At 35.8% G+C, this 14107-nt stretch overlaps 1 protein-coding gene across 2 annotated transcripts in view; it reads left to right on the plus strand.

Annotated features, from left to right (window-relative positions):
* The window catches only part of LOC150081655 (rap guanine nucleotide exchange factor 2-like), a 900618-nt gene that overhangs the window by 713283 nt on the left and 173228 nt on the right, over positions 1 to 14107 (plus strand). The window lies entirely within an intron of this gene.

Below are 14107 nucleotides of genomic sequence, written 5' to 3' on the forward strand. Positions count from 1 at the left end.
TGTCTACACCAATATAGTTAATTTAACCCCAGGGGCTCATATCTGGTGAGTATGGGCTTGGCACACCCAGGGTTCTGAGCTGGATATCATCATTCTCTCTCTCTCTCTCGGCGCCTCCGTAGCCAGGTGGGAAGGAGCAGCAGTGCGTAGCACACGCTTCTTGATTAGACCGGGGTTCGAGCCCGTCACCACCAAACACGGAGGATGCGGAAAGGTCATTCAGGGAATGACCACCGCATATCCCGGAGCAATATGGCCTTAGTTGCTAATGCTCCTAAAAACCAAATAACAACAACAAATAACAACTCTCTCTCTCAGGGTAATTCAGAATTTTTTTTTTTTTTTTGGCTGATCCAGCATAAGTCTCAGGCTTCCTTGCACCATATAGCTAATAATAATAAGTACTAAAAACAATAGGAATCCCAACACAAACCATGTGATACTCCAAATCACAGGGTTGGTGTTGGGGTTGTGTTGGTCTCATCGTATTAGCCCATGAAGAGCAGTGGCCATTTATAACCACTCTTTGTCTCCCGTCACTTAAGCAGTAATTTGCCCATAATGCTGCGTTGTTCTGTTTATACAATAAATGTATAGCTAGTATAATAATGCATTCTGCACTGTCAAAATTATTTTTTGCATTCAGTTCTTTTGTGGTAACAACATAATAGAAATCAGAATGTTACCCATCATCTCCCTCTAATAAATTCATGTTTTGATTGCCTTTTGGCTTCATGCTTATCATGATGATTTGTGTTGCTGCTTTTACTGTCACAGAGGCTTAGATTTACAGGTCTGTAATTACCGACTTCCCAAATTGAACTACAAATTAACCACTCTTGCAAATAGGGATGGAAATCTTAGCATAATGATACCCAGTAAAATTATAATAATGATTCAACTTGTTAACATTTACAGTAATGTAAGTAATATAACAATTTGTATATAACATTATTATGTTGATATTATTTAATTTTTACTGTAATGTATTCATGAAAGACGTTTGTCTAATGGTGCATGAACTTGCATTTGAAGCATAAACTTTTCAGCAACTTTCTACAATGGGTGGGGCACATGTGGTTGTCATCAGAAATGTATGCAGAATTTTGTACATTTCCCTTTAGTAGTTAGTAAACAAAGGGTTATTTGAAATCTGATAGGTTAACATGTCAAAACTAGATGTGTTTGGTGTCAACCAACATGGCAAATCAGTTCTATATGTGTGTTTCATTTGGAGGTTATGGTACTCCACTCAGTGGTGTGATCATGTCTTTTTATTTTGGTGGTTCCTTTACTTGTCATTCAAGTCAAGGAAAAAATAACACAAGCAGTGTAGCACTTTTAAGGTTTCTTTTCTTCACTTATAGGGAAGAAAGGAAAAAAAAATTATTTCCCAGGTGCCTTGCCTATAACATCTGTAATTGAGGTATCCTGCTTGATTTTGTATATGAGGGAATATAGAAGAAATAAGCCAAGGAATATACTTTTTCAAGGAAATATTCTCCATATTCCCTTGTTTATAAATTGGAAAAATCAATGAATCATAAGTGGGAACATTTTTTTTGTAAAAAATCATTAGTCCCCCACCTATAGCAAAGTTCTTGGATAAGTATGCTGTCAAACTAAGATATGCTTCATGTTCTGAAGTATCATTCACATATAATTGACAGACATATAAAAATAGAATTTATATTTTTCTGAAAATTTTATACAGCTTTCCTTAGCTAAAACAAGCTCTTCTTTCGTCAAGATTTGTAATCACCCTGGTAGATAATTGTTTCCTCATTATTTTATTTTTTCCCCCTTTTAAATTAAATATACTCAACACTTTTCCATTTTTAATCACTAAAAATGAACCTTCGAAAAATTTCTCTTTAGTTCCCAACTCATGAACAACATCAGAAGGTTCTCCACTTTATTATAAGTGCTCAATTGTACAAATTCCTCCACCTTGTGTTCCTGGAAATATATTTCCTGCCAGTTCTATATAAACATGCTTCTGTCTCCTTTGTTAAATTAAGAGTATATCATTCTTTTAAACTAATTAATATAATTTTATTTTCTTTTTAATTCCATATCACATTACATAAAGTAATGTTTAAATTTTTATAGTTTCTTTCTTCCTTTAAATTAGCAACTGGCTATAATGCCTTTTTTGAGCATATATTAAAGACTGTACTATTTTTATATTGATTTTCTCAATAACATATCTCTTAAATTGTTTCCTGACACTTTTTTCATTTTAATTTAATTCTTTAATTCTATTTCCTTGGCATTATTTCACAGTATAATTTTGGTATATGGTAATAGCATTCCCTCATTTTAATTTGTCACTTGTCCTCACTATGGGGTTGGATATTTATGCTCCAACTTTCTCAAGTATCTTTTGACTATGCTCTACTTTTGATGTAAGCTGTCTTGTTTTTTCTGTCTACCAGTCAATTAGACTAATTGAGGAATTCAGTAGACACTATTACTCTACTTACTGCCTTTTATTTTCTCCTTTTGTTGTTAAAATTTTTTAACCTTCCTTGTTTATAAAGATATTTCTTGTATCCTTTACCATGTACTTATACAGGCAACCTTCGTACAAACTTAAGTAAGTTACCTTATACAGTCAGTCCTTGTATAGCACGATAGTTGTGTTCCTAGAAACCCTAATGCAATGCAAAATCGTGCAATATAAACAACAGGCACTATGGGAAAAATAGGGTTAGGTGCCGACCACCCAAGGTTGAACACACATTTGTAACCAGAACATTACCAAACACAATAAATAATCGTAATAAAATACGTAAGTATTTTATTACGACTATTATGTAATAAAATATTGCTAATGCTTTTGCTTCTATCGTAAGCAAACTCGTTTTTTGTTTGATTTTCTATCCAAACAGATGACAGCCGCTCCATCTCTTCCAATTCTTTGTGTCTTAATCTAATGGATTTTAATTACACTTTGAGTTGTTCCTGCTACAAAAGTTGTTTTATTTTCTCTGCATTTTTTGTAATTCTCAGCGTTGCCTCATTTAGGTCTGTAGCATGTGCAATATCATATGGTCTTTCATTTCGCTCAAAGCATTTCACAAATTCATATTTTTTCTCTATCGACAGAGGCGGACTGGCCATAAGCCTTACCGGGGAAACCCCGGTGGGCCGGAGGCCGGTGTGATTTTGGCCATAAACCATAGTATGAGACCACACTAAATTTTCCTGGGTAAGAATTTTTGACAGAGTCCCCCTCTGGTTATCGATATTGTTTTTCTTTTTCTCTCTGAATCTGCAGTGTCTTCACCAGGACACTTCCTTTTCACACATTTTAAGTATTTTACTCATTTTTAGGGAATAAAGCACAATTACAAAACGAGGAGGCACGCTTGATACACACATAAACAAAGCTGCGCGCGTGTAGCAACTGAATAAATAACACCGTAAAGCCCAAGATAGACTATTAATACCTCACATTTTACTAAAGCACATTTCTAGGGGTTACTACCATAAAACAATAAAAACAATTTCCAGTTGCGTTTCTACTAGTGGAATCTGTTATAAACTGGTAATAAACTCGATCTAATTGCATTTGCGATTATACCGATAGCTGTAATTGTGATGATTTTTTAAGTTATTATGGTGAAACGTGTTTCCCCTTCACTGATATAAAACACAAAGATTTTCAGAATCTTCTCTTCATTCCTGTCATGTTGTGTTCAGTTGGGGTGATTCCGCGTTCGACTGCCATTTCTTGTAAACACAAAGGCGAATCATGCATAAGGGAATTCGGTTCGTGTTATATAAGATATCGTTCCCCTATTTATAAATCGTGTATGATCGAATTCGTGTAGTGTAAACACGTGTTATACGAGGACTGACTGTATAGGTAACTTACGCTTAATGCCACACTGTTCTAGTTTGAATAGCAATCTTTTATGTGAAACAGTATCAAAAGCTTTCTGAAATCCGGTACATATAACCCTCATATAACCCAGTAGTTAGGTTCCTATAAAATCTTGTATAGTGCAAACCTTGTTATACAGAACTAAGAATGAGTATAAAAGGAGGGGTCCTTCCAAAAGCTAAGGCAAGAGCTAACAAAAATACTAAATTTTTTATAACTATCGGAAACTTAATTTTTATTAAAAATGGTAATAACTGAGCAAATGTCTTAAACTCTGATACACATGTTTCATTTAATGTACTTTCATTTGATTTTCTTCTTCTTCATTGCTGCTAAGCAAAATCAAATGAGAACGCTTCTCTGTTGCAGAATATCTTCACTTCTGAACTTTCTTTTGGAGCATTTAGATTTTGTGTATCTTCTTCTCTCTTTAAAAAAATCAGTAATCTGGGTTTGTTTGCTTTTATTTAATAGATCTTTGTAAATTTCATGGTATGGAGCTAAGCATTTTTGAAGCTCCCTTTTTAAATTTGTGCTCCTTTCAGTTAGCATTAGCATTAGTAGAGGCATTTGATGCAAGAAAGCAAGCTTATGCAGCATCAGCCAAAAAAAAAAAAAAAACCCACTTCCACTTCACCCCTCTGTTCGTTCAAAATACCTGACAGCTGAGCCTTAAACTTATTTAGGCTATCAACTTCCACGACAAGGGATGGAAGTCTGTTCCACCAACCAACCACCCGCTGGCTAAAGGGAAATTTCCGCACGTCTATCCTACATCTGTCTTTCCTCAATTTGAATTTATGCCCTCTCAGGTGATTATTCTGAGCTAGAGGAAGAATCCCATCAGCATTGATCATGCTCAAACCATTCAATGCTTTATACACCTCTATCAGATCACCTCGCCGGTGCCTAGTCTCCAGACACTGTAATTTGCAAAACTTGAGCCTTTCTTCGTAAGAGCACCCCTTTGTTCCATTCACTAATCTTCTTGCCCTTCTCTGTACTCGTTCCAGCAGCTCTACATCCTTCTTGAAATGAGGCCTCCAGACCTGTATACAGTACTCTAGGTGTGGCCTGACCATTGCCTTATACAAGGGAGTAATCACCTCCTTATCCCTGCTGGAAAAATTCCTGATATCATTGACAATACTCCATGAGCTACTCTTGCAGCCCGTCTGCACTGCTCAGAGAACTTCATATCTGCCTGCACAACCACCCCCAAGTCCCTTTCATTCTCTACCACTGTCAGTGTAGTACCACAGAGTTGATACGTTGCTCTGGGGTTGCTGTTTCCCATGTGTGGTACTTTACATTTGTCAATGTTAAACTTCATTTGCCACCTCTCAGCCCATCTGCTCAACCTTTCCAGATCCTGTTGCAGCAGCATAGTATCAGTAGTGTCCTTGACAACCCTGCCAGCCTTTGTATCGTCTGCAAACTTGGACATTAAGCTTGATATACCATCATCAATATCATTTATAAATACAGAAAACAATAATGGACCCAACACTGAGCCCTGAGGGACTCCACTAATAACATTAGTCCACGATGAGCAGTGTCCATTGATTACCACTCTCATTGTCTTCTCCCTCTCAACCACCCCTTTATCCATAGCAGCAATTTGCCTCCAATATCACACTGCTCCAATTTGTGTAGCAGTCTCCCATGTGCAACAGTATCAAAAGCCTTTCTAAGATCCAAGTATATAATATCAAAGCTATTCCCTGCATCCAGTTCTTTTGTGACTGCATCATAGTATACAATCAAATTGGTCAGGCAAGACTTCTCCATAACAAAACCATGCTGTGTCCGAGCTATAACTGAAGTCTTGTCTAAATGATCCTGCAGTGCTTCTTTAACCAGTGCCTCCATTAATTTTCCTGGAACAGAAGTTAAGCTCACAGGTCTATAATTACTTGTGTCAGCCTTTGATCCTCCTTTGTGAATTGGGGTCACATTTGCACATTTCCAGTCTATGGGTACCTCCCCTGAGTCCAGGGAAGCTCTCATAATTATGGCTAAGGGTTTGCTTACTTCCTTTGCTGCCTCCTTTAATATAACTGGATAGATCCCATCCACCCTGAGTGCCTTTCTTGTGTTTATCTTCAACACAAATTGTTGAAGATAAACACAATTTGTGTTGAAGATAAACAAGATAAACACAAGCATTTAGATTTTGTGTATCTTCTGCTCTCTTTAAAAAAATCAGTTATCTGGGTTTGTTTGCTTTTATTTAATAGATCTTTGTAAATTTCATGGTATGGAGCTAAGCATTTTTGAAGCTCCCTTTTTAAATTTGTGCTCCTTTCAGTTGAAGGATCTGCATTCAAAAAATAAGATTCTAATTGCTCAGAGAAGTTTAAACCTTCTCACATGCTTTTTAGTGTAAATTTTGGAACTTCAGAATTTTCATCGGTGCTATCATCCTCTGAATTGATTTGGTTTACCTCTGATGCCATTTCCACCAAATTCTATTCACCAGCCTCTTTCTTCCAATAATTAGTGAACATCTTCAGTAGTCTTATCACCAAAACCGTCTCCTCCTACCGACTTAGCAAGTTCTGTTATCACACTGATTGCATTTTCTGCCAATTCAACCATATTTACTGAATGAATTGACTCTGGCCATACATTTTTCCAACACAAATTTAATAATGATTCCAATACAGTCCACAATCGAAAAATGTTTCCAGGACTCCATCACTTCAATAGATTTGGAATCATTTTTTTCCAAAATCCATTGTAAGAGTTTTAAAGGTAGATGCTTTGATGCAATGGTTGAATTAAAGAAGTTGTATTAGGTGGTAGGAATATTACTTTGTTTGGATGACTTAAATCTTTTGGATAGTCTGGCGTGTTATCCAGTAGTAATAAAACTCTGAAATATAGATTTTTTTCTGCTTTATATACTTTTCCAGAGCTGGCACAAGACAAGTTAAAACCATTCTTTAAACAAATTGGTAGTTACCTAAGCTTCTTTATTTGCTTTCCAATATACCAGTAATGCGTTTTATTTACACCTTTCATTACACAAGGATTAGAGGATCTATAAACCTCCATAGGTTTTATTATTATTATTGGCCATATGGTGCAAGGAAGCTTGAGGCTTATGCTGTACCAGCCAAAAAAAAAAAAAAAAACATTCTGGATTACTCTGAGAGAGAGAACTAGAAGGAAATCACCAAGAAAGAGAAGAATGATGATATCCAGCTCAGGACCCTGGGTGTGTCAAGCCCATACTCACCGGATGTGAGCCCCTGAGGTTTTATCATGTAATCTCCCAATGTGTTACTACACATAAGTAACATTACACGATCTTTTTGATGCCTTAAAACCTGGTGCAATTTTCTCCTTTTTTGAAATAAAAGTTATGTTGGGCATTTTTTCCCCCAAAGACCTGTCTCATCGGCATTGAAAACTTGATGGGGTGTATATCCATGCTCTTCACTCGTTTTTTGAAATTCCTCTGCATACTTCTTGGCAGCTTCGTTATCAGCCGATCCACTTTCCCCTTGAATTTTTATGTTATAAAATGAGAAGCAATTTTTAAATTGCTGAACCTAACCTTTACTGGCAACAAACTCCAGGTTAACAGAAGATTCTCCATTTTCTTTTAAATGGTTATAAATTTTTAGTGTCTTTTGTTTAATTACATTGCCGTCTAATGGAATCTGTTTTTCACTGCTATCATTAATCCAAATACTGAGTGCTTTTTCCCATTTTCTTAATTATTGGTGCTTGGGGACAGAAATGAAAGATGCTGCTGCAGTGGCAGTTCTAATTTTTCGTTAATTTTTCTTTATGGTCCTGATTGTTGCTCCATTTAAATTTAATCGTTTTACTAAGATACATTAAGGGCTTTGCCCCAGGATGAAAGAGAATTAGCACTTGCTCTAAATTACTCTAAATTAGCAAATTTTTTTGCAAAGGTGGCATCGTTTTTTTTTTTTTTTTTTTTTTTTTTTTATGTAAACCCCAAACACGAGAGGTATTAGAACCTATAGTACTTAGTACCATGCTTGGGTTGGAGGTTGAGAAGATGAAAGAAGATATTTGTTGACATTGGACTTGAACTTCTGTAAACTAATTTTCAGGAAATATGTATAAAGGAAGGTTGTTCCAGAAAAACGGCAGTTGAATGAATAAACGAGGAAGACGAAGAGTTGGTTCTGTGAGTTTGAAGTTGGACAGTAAAGGGATTTTGGCTGGTGGCGGCACGTGTCCGGACTGTTTTGAAAGAGAGAGAGAGAGAGAGAGAGAGAGAGAGAGAGAGGGAATTATAGAAGACAATTCAGAAGAACAGTGCCCATGGAAGTATCTGTGGAAGAGGCATGCAGCAGAAACAGTGCATCTATGAGAAATCAAGTGAAGAGACTCTGTTAGAGATGAATCATTAATTAACCTAACTGCCCTCTTCTGAATGGAATCAAGAAGCCTGAGAGAGGTTTTGGGGGCACCACCCCAGAAGTGGGAACAATATTCCATGGCAGGGCGGATTTGCGATTTATACAGAGTGAGCAGCTGTTTGGAAGAAAAGTAACACCGAGAGCGAAAGAGGAAACCAAGTTTTTTAGATGCAGAGGAAGCAATATTTGTAATGTGCTTGTGCCAAGAGAGATTAGAAGTCAGGGTAATCCCCAAAAGAGATATATCATTTTGCCTAGAAATCGGAGTGTCACTAAAGATAAACATAGGAGCAGAAGAATCCTTTTTGCGAGATATAAGACTGAGTTTTAGAAGGTTTGAAATCAACTAAGTTGCCTTTGCCCCACTGGAGAATTACCTGAAGATCAGCATTTAAGGAATTGGTAGCAGATTTTCGCGAAATTGATGCTGATTGAGCAGGACAAGGTTTCTCAAAATGGAAAGTGGAATGCAATGTGCTATCATCGGCAAAACTATGGATAGGATTTCCAGTCAATGGAAGAAGGTCATTAATATATGAGAGTGGGGGAAAGAACTGAACCTTGGGGGACACCGGCATTAGTGGAGAAGTTAGAAGACAGAGAACCATCTATCACCCTCAGTGAGCGATCAGAGAGAAAACTGGATCACCAATTACTAAAAACAGTTGGCAAACCATAAGATGGAAGCTTGTTTAGAAGACCTTTATGCCAAACACGATCGAAAGCCTTTGAGATGTCAAGAGCAACTACTTGTGTTTCCCTGAACCTTTCCATTGAATTAGTCCATAAATGGGTAACATAAGCCAGAATAGCACCAGTGGATCGACACTGACGGAATCCATACTGGCGATCGTTGATCAGACGGAAGGTTTCTAGGTAGTTTAAGAGTTGGCGGTTAATTGATTTCTCCATTACTTTAGAAAGAGTAGAAGTAATTGCAATGGGATGATAATTGGATGGGAGGGATTTGTCACCCTTTTTAGGAACTGGCTGGATATGAGCAAATTTCCAAGCAGAAGGAAACACACCTTTGGAATAAGAAAGTGAAAAAAGGTGGCAAAGTATAGGAGTAAGTTCAGGAGCACAGGTTTTGAGAACAAGTGAAGAAATACCATCAGGACCTGGAGCTTTCTTAGGATCAAGATTCTTCAAAATCCTTCTGATATCCTTTTGACGGAGAACCACAGGAGGCATTGAATGGAGCGTGTTGGGAATGGTGGGAGGTGTTTTAATCTCGCCAATGATAATGGATCTTGCCACGATGTTCATCATAACCTCAAAAGTCATCAATCATACTGCATGATGGAAGAGATAGGGAAGGGTTGACCAGAACTTAGCTCTAGAGACTAAACATGGGTTCCTCCACTTCAAGCCTCGAATAAGCAAAGTGGTGGTATTGCACCGGTTGATGAGAGTCATCTACCTCCTAGTACTGCCTGGTAACATAGAGGGGCGGCATTCCTCCATGTGGTGTGTGCGCCACATTTAGACCCCTGCTTACGTTGCTTCACACCTGGGTGGTCACCCACCATGTACTTTTGCATGGAGGTTATACCCAGGATTACTAACAGTCCAGGCGCCTCCATAGCCAGGTGGGAAGGAGCAGCAGTGCGTAGACACGCTTCTTGATTAAACCGGGGTTCGAGCCCGTCACCACCAAAAACGGAGGATGCGAAAAGGTCAGGGAATGATCACCGCATATTCCCGGAGCAATAGGGCCTTAGTTGCTAATGCTCTTAAAAACCAAATAACAAACAAACTAACAGTCCCACCGTCATGGTGGTGCCTCCGTAGCCAGGTGGGAAGGAAGAGCAGTGTGTAGCATACGCTTCTTGATTAGACCGGTGTTCGAGCCCGTCGCCACCAAATACGGAGGATTTGGAAAGTTCAGGGAATGACCACCGCATATTCTCGGAGCAATATGGCCTTAGTTGCTAATGCTTCTAAAAACCAAACAACAAACAAACAAACCCACCATCGTGAAGGCGTGAGCAGCGGATTTGGCTCTCACAGACCGTTCGGAATTCACCGAAATTGGGTCCACTTGACTTGAGTGTCACCCGAATATCAGTTCCCTCAGTGTTTTAGACTCCCAGGTAGCAAGTACAGCTTGTCTGGCATATCTGAGAGAATGCCCGTGACAACCTCAAGGACCAAAGTCAAAGGACCAAAGTTCTATCTCATATTGTGAAGGTATTCTCAATATGAGTTATAGTAATTCTCAATATGAGTTATAGTAATTCTCAATATGATATATAGTAATTCTCAATATAATTCTCTCAGTAATTCTCCACTTCACAGTATGAAATATAGTAATACATACCTGTCATTGTGAAGGTATTCACAATATGAGATATAACTTAAATGAATGCTGCCTTTGCAAAAAAATTGCTAATTTAGAGTTTAGCTGTGTATGATGCATTTGCACTAACTTGTACGTAATTTAAGTTTTTTACAACAATACCTTTCCCCTTTTTCAAGGCGATCCAAAATTTTGATTCTAGAGAAATAAAGTTTCTTTTGAGCAGTGCTTTTTTGCATTCCTTAGGCATAATTTTGGGCTGGAATTTAATTCACAACAAAGAAATTATTCCAATACAGTTCTTAAGAACAAAGTTTAGTAATACCTACCCAGAAAATTTTATATAAACATTAAAATACGTAACTTAACAAAAACCTTAAAAGTAATGAACTATATGCCTTGAAGTCAATTTTTTATGCTCTCGAACAAGCACAAATTCGATAGCACAGAACTTAACCCGGGGATTTCCCAATATTTTTATTTATTTATTTTTTCCCCTTAATGACTAGCAAGTCAACAGCAGGGATTCAAAAAAAAGAATGGAAATGTAAAATTACATTTACATAATAGCAGGGTTTCCCCTCACAAAAGCTCAAAAATACCATGTTATGAGAGCTTTGCCGCAATTCTCTGTGTTAGAGCAAAACAGTGTTATATAAGTACTGTATTGTGCTATGATTGCTGCAATTTATCAATTGTGTTAGAGAAAAACTGTGTTGTAGAAGTACTATGTTATATGGGAGTTGCCTGTATGTGATAAGTTATTAATGGTTACCCTCTAATAAAGTTCACCCCAGGAACTTCAATTCAGGGATTGAGTTTTTACACTTTCAGCATGTCTGAATAATTTTATTAGTAGGCAACTGCCCACTATCCTTACTATTTTATCTAGATGTCTGCCATACTTATATTTTAAATTTTTTTCCCTATAATTTAGCCTTCAATAATCCTTCCCACATCTTTCAACAGTATATAGTATATTTTTACATTATTACATTTAATAAAAATATATTCATATATTAAAAACATCTGACATAACTTTATTTATGCAGTCTGTTACCATCCATACATAGCATTGGGTTAATCTCTACACCAACAGAGATACAAAATCATATTCCTTCTTTGATCCTCTAGCCCTGTGTATCCCTGAAAGTCACATTGACTCTGGCACATTGGAGTCCTCCATAGAAACGTTTTGAATAAAGGCAGTAAATAATTAAAAATTGGGCACCTCTTATTGTATTCATTATCTTGACAGTATAGTGGATATAAGAAGAAATATATAATTTAATTAATTGAATGAATGAATTAATTTATAAATTGTTATAATGAATTAATTTTTTATAAATTGATGTAAACCAGGATTAAAAATCATTACAACGTCTAGTAGATGTACTCATAAGCATATAAATGAATACAGATATCCTGTGGAATATCATTTTTTAACCCTATAGTCATAGCACTCCTAACTGTTACAAAAATGATGGCACTACACCTGACAAATATTAAACTTTACTTTTAATTTCCGGAAAAAAATTATGGGTTTCTTTTTAAATTCTGCTTGGAGTACATCAATATTCCATCTGTTTTTGATTGCAATACATATGTTATTTTTTTAGTTTTTAACAAAAAACTGTTTACATGTTTTATTTTGAAAAATATTACAAATTCTGTTGGAGGGAAAAAAAAAAAAAAAAACAACCAACATTACAAAAATGAAACTGTTGGTTTCTTCATTTTCCAGTTTTAAAAATTATTGAATGCACAAAACTTAAACGTGCTTGTGTTCATATATTTCTGCATAAATTGCTTTAAAAACATTAAAAAATAAATAACATTTTAGAAACCATTGTTTATTTCTGTTTTGTAATTTTTAAAATTTACTTAAAATCTGTGTGTTGTGAACCCTGTGAAATTTGAATGCTGCTATCTCCCTTAACCCCAGGGGGATTACATCTGGTGAGGTATGGGCTTGCCATACCCAGGGTCCTGAGCTGGATATCATCATTCTTCTCTTTCTTGGTGATTCCATTCTACTTCTCTCTCTCTCTCTCTCTCTCTCTCTCTCTCTCTCTCTCAGGGTAACTCGGGAACTTTTTTTTTCCTGGAGCAGCATAAGCCTCAGGCTTCCTTGCACCATATGGCTATTAATAATAATCACATGTGAATATTGCCTTTATTATTCGAATAATAATGAAAAAAATAAAAAATTAACAAATCTTTCAAAATCACCTAATGTAAAACTGTTGCTATCTGTATAACACCTAGGAAAGTTGTTAACCATAGACATAAAATTATATGCTCATAGCAGAAAAACTTTGCCTTTACAGTGAATTGTGCTGCTTTTAAATGAATGGTCTCACTAAAATAGTAATCATCCTATTTATTAATTCTGGCAAAATAATTATAAATTAGATAGAAGCTGCTTTACAAAGTAAAACAGTCTATCTAATTTATGATTATTATTTGGATAACTAGAAGCTTTTCAGCTATAATTCTCTTCGTGTACTTATATACTATGATTGAAGAGATCATTCAAAAATAATACATCTTTTGTTGATTACATAAATAATAATAGTAATAATAAAAATAATAGTAAAGGAAAGAAGAAAACACAGTATGTGATTTTAAAAAAACAACATAAAAATATCTGATGATAGAAAAATATCTAGCCATCTGAAGCAAACATGAAACTGAAAAAAAAAAAAAAAAAAAAAGTCCAATATGCTGTGAAACTGAAAGTTATGTTCTGAAAACTTTTGCGCATAAAATGCCTTGAGAGTAAGTTCTGTGTTGTCAAACCATTATTCCACTTAAATATCACTTAAGACATTTCTAAAGCTAGACAGAAAATAACATATATAGTAAGCAAAACACAAGAAGTATTTTGTAGCAGAACCAGTGAGAGGTGCTATGGCCAGTTATAAACAGTAATAAATATTGTGGCACTGTACCTGCTGTCATATCTTAGAAAACAATAAAAAAACAATTCAGAAGGCATATGCAGTAAAAATTTGTGTCTATTTAGGAAGGTATGGAAAATTACCAGTTTTTATCGCCAACTAAAAATTAATTCATATTTCTTATTTTTGAGATGGACCTCACAGATATGGTGCCGCACCTGCAGGGTTAAACATATGTGGCAGAAATATATTACTTTTAATGTTTTAAAATAAAACTTTATGAGTAAAACTTTAATAATACAAAATTTCAAATAAAAGTTAAGTTTTTCATTATACACTTTGTTTTAAAAATATTTTTAAAAGTTTAAAGTTTGAGAGCCAGATTTGCTTCTGCCACTTTCCTGCAATTGATTGAGTTTCTGCAATTAAATGTGTAATATGTCTGAATCAGATCACAATTAAAAGTTGATTATAAATCTCTACATGAAATCGATAACATTGCAGATTGACGTAATTACATGTTCTTTCATTTTGTTTTTTTATAATGTAGACATTTGAAGTGCTGATGTGTTCAGAAATGTCGTGTCATATTAATTTCCCATTG

Source organism: Mastigoproctus giganteus, chromosome 8, assembly GCF_048544385.1.
Source record: "Mastigoproctus giganteus isolate SK-2022 chromosome 8, ASM4854438v1, whole genome shotgun sequence".
Taxonomy (NCBI): Eukaryota; Metazoa; Arthropoda; class Arachnida; order Uropygi; family Thelyphonidae; genus Mastigoproctus; species Mastigoproctus giganteus.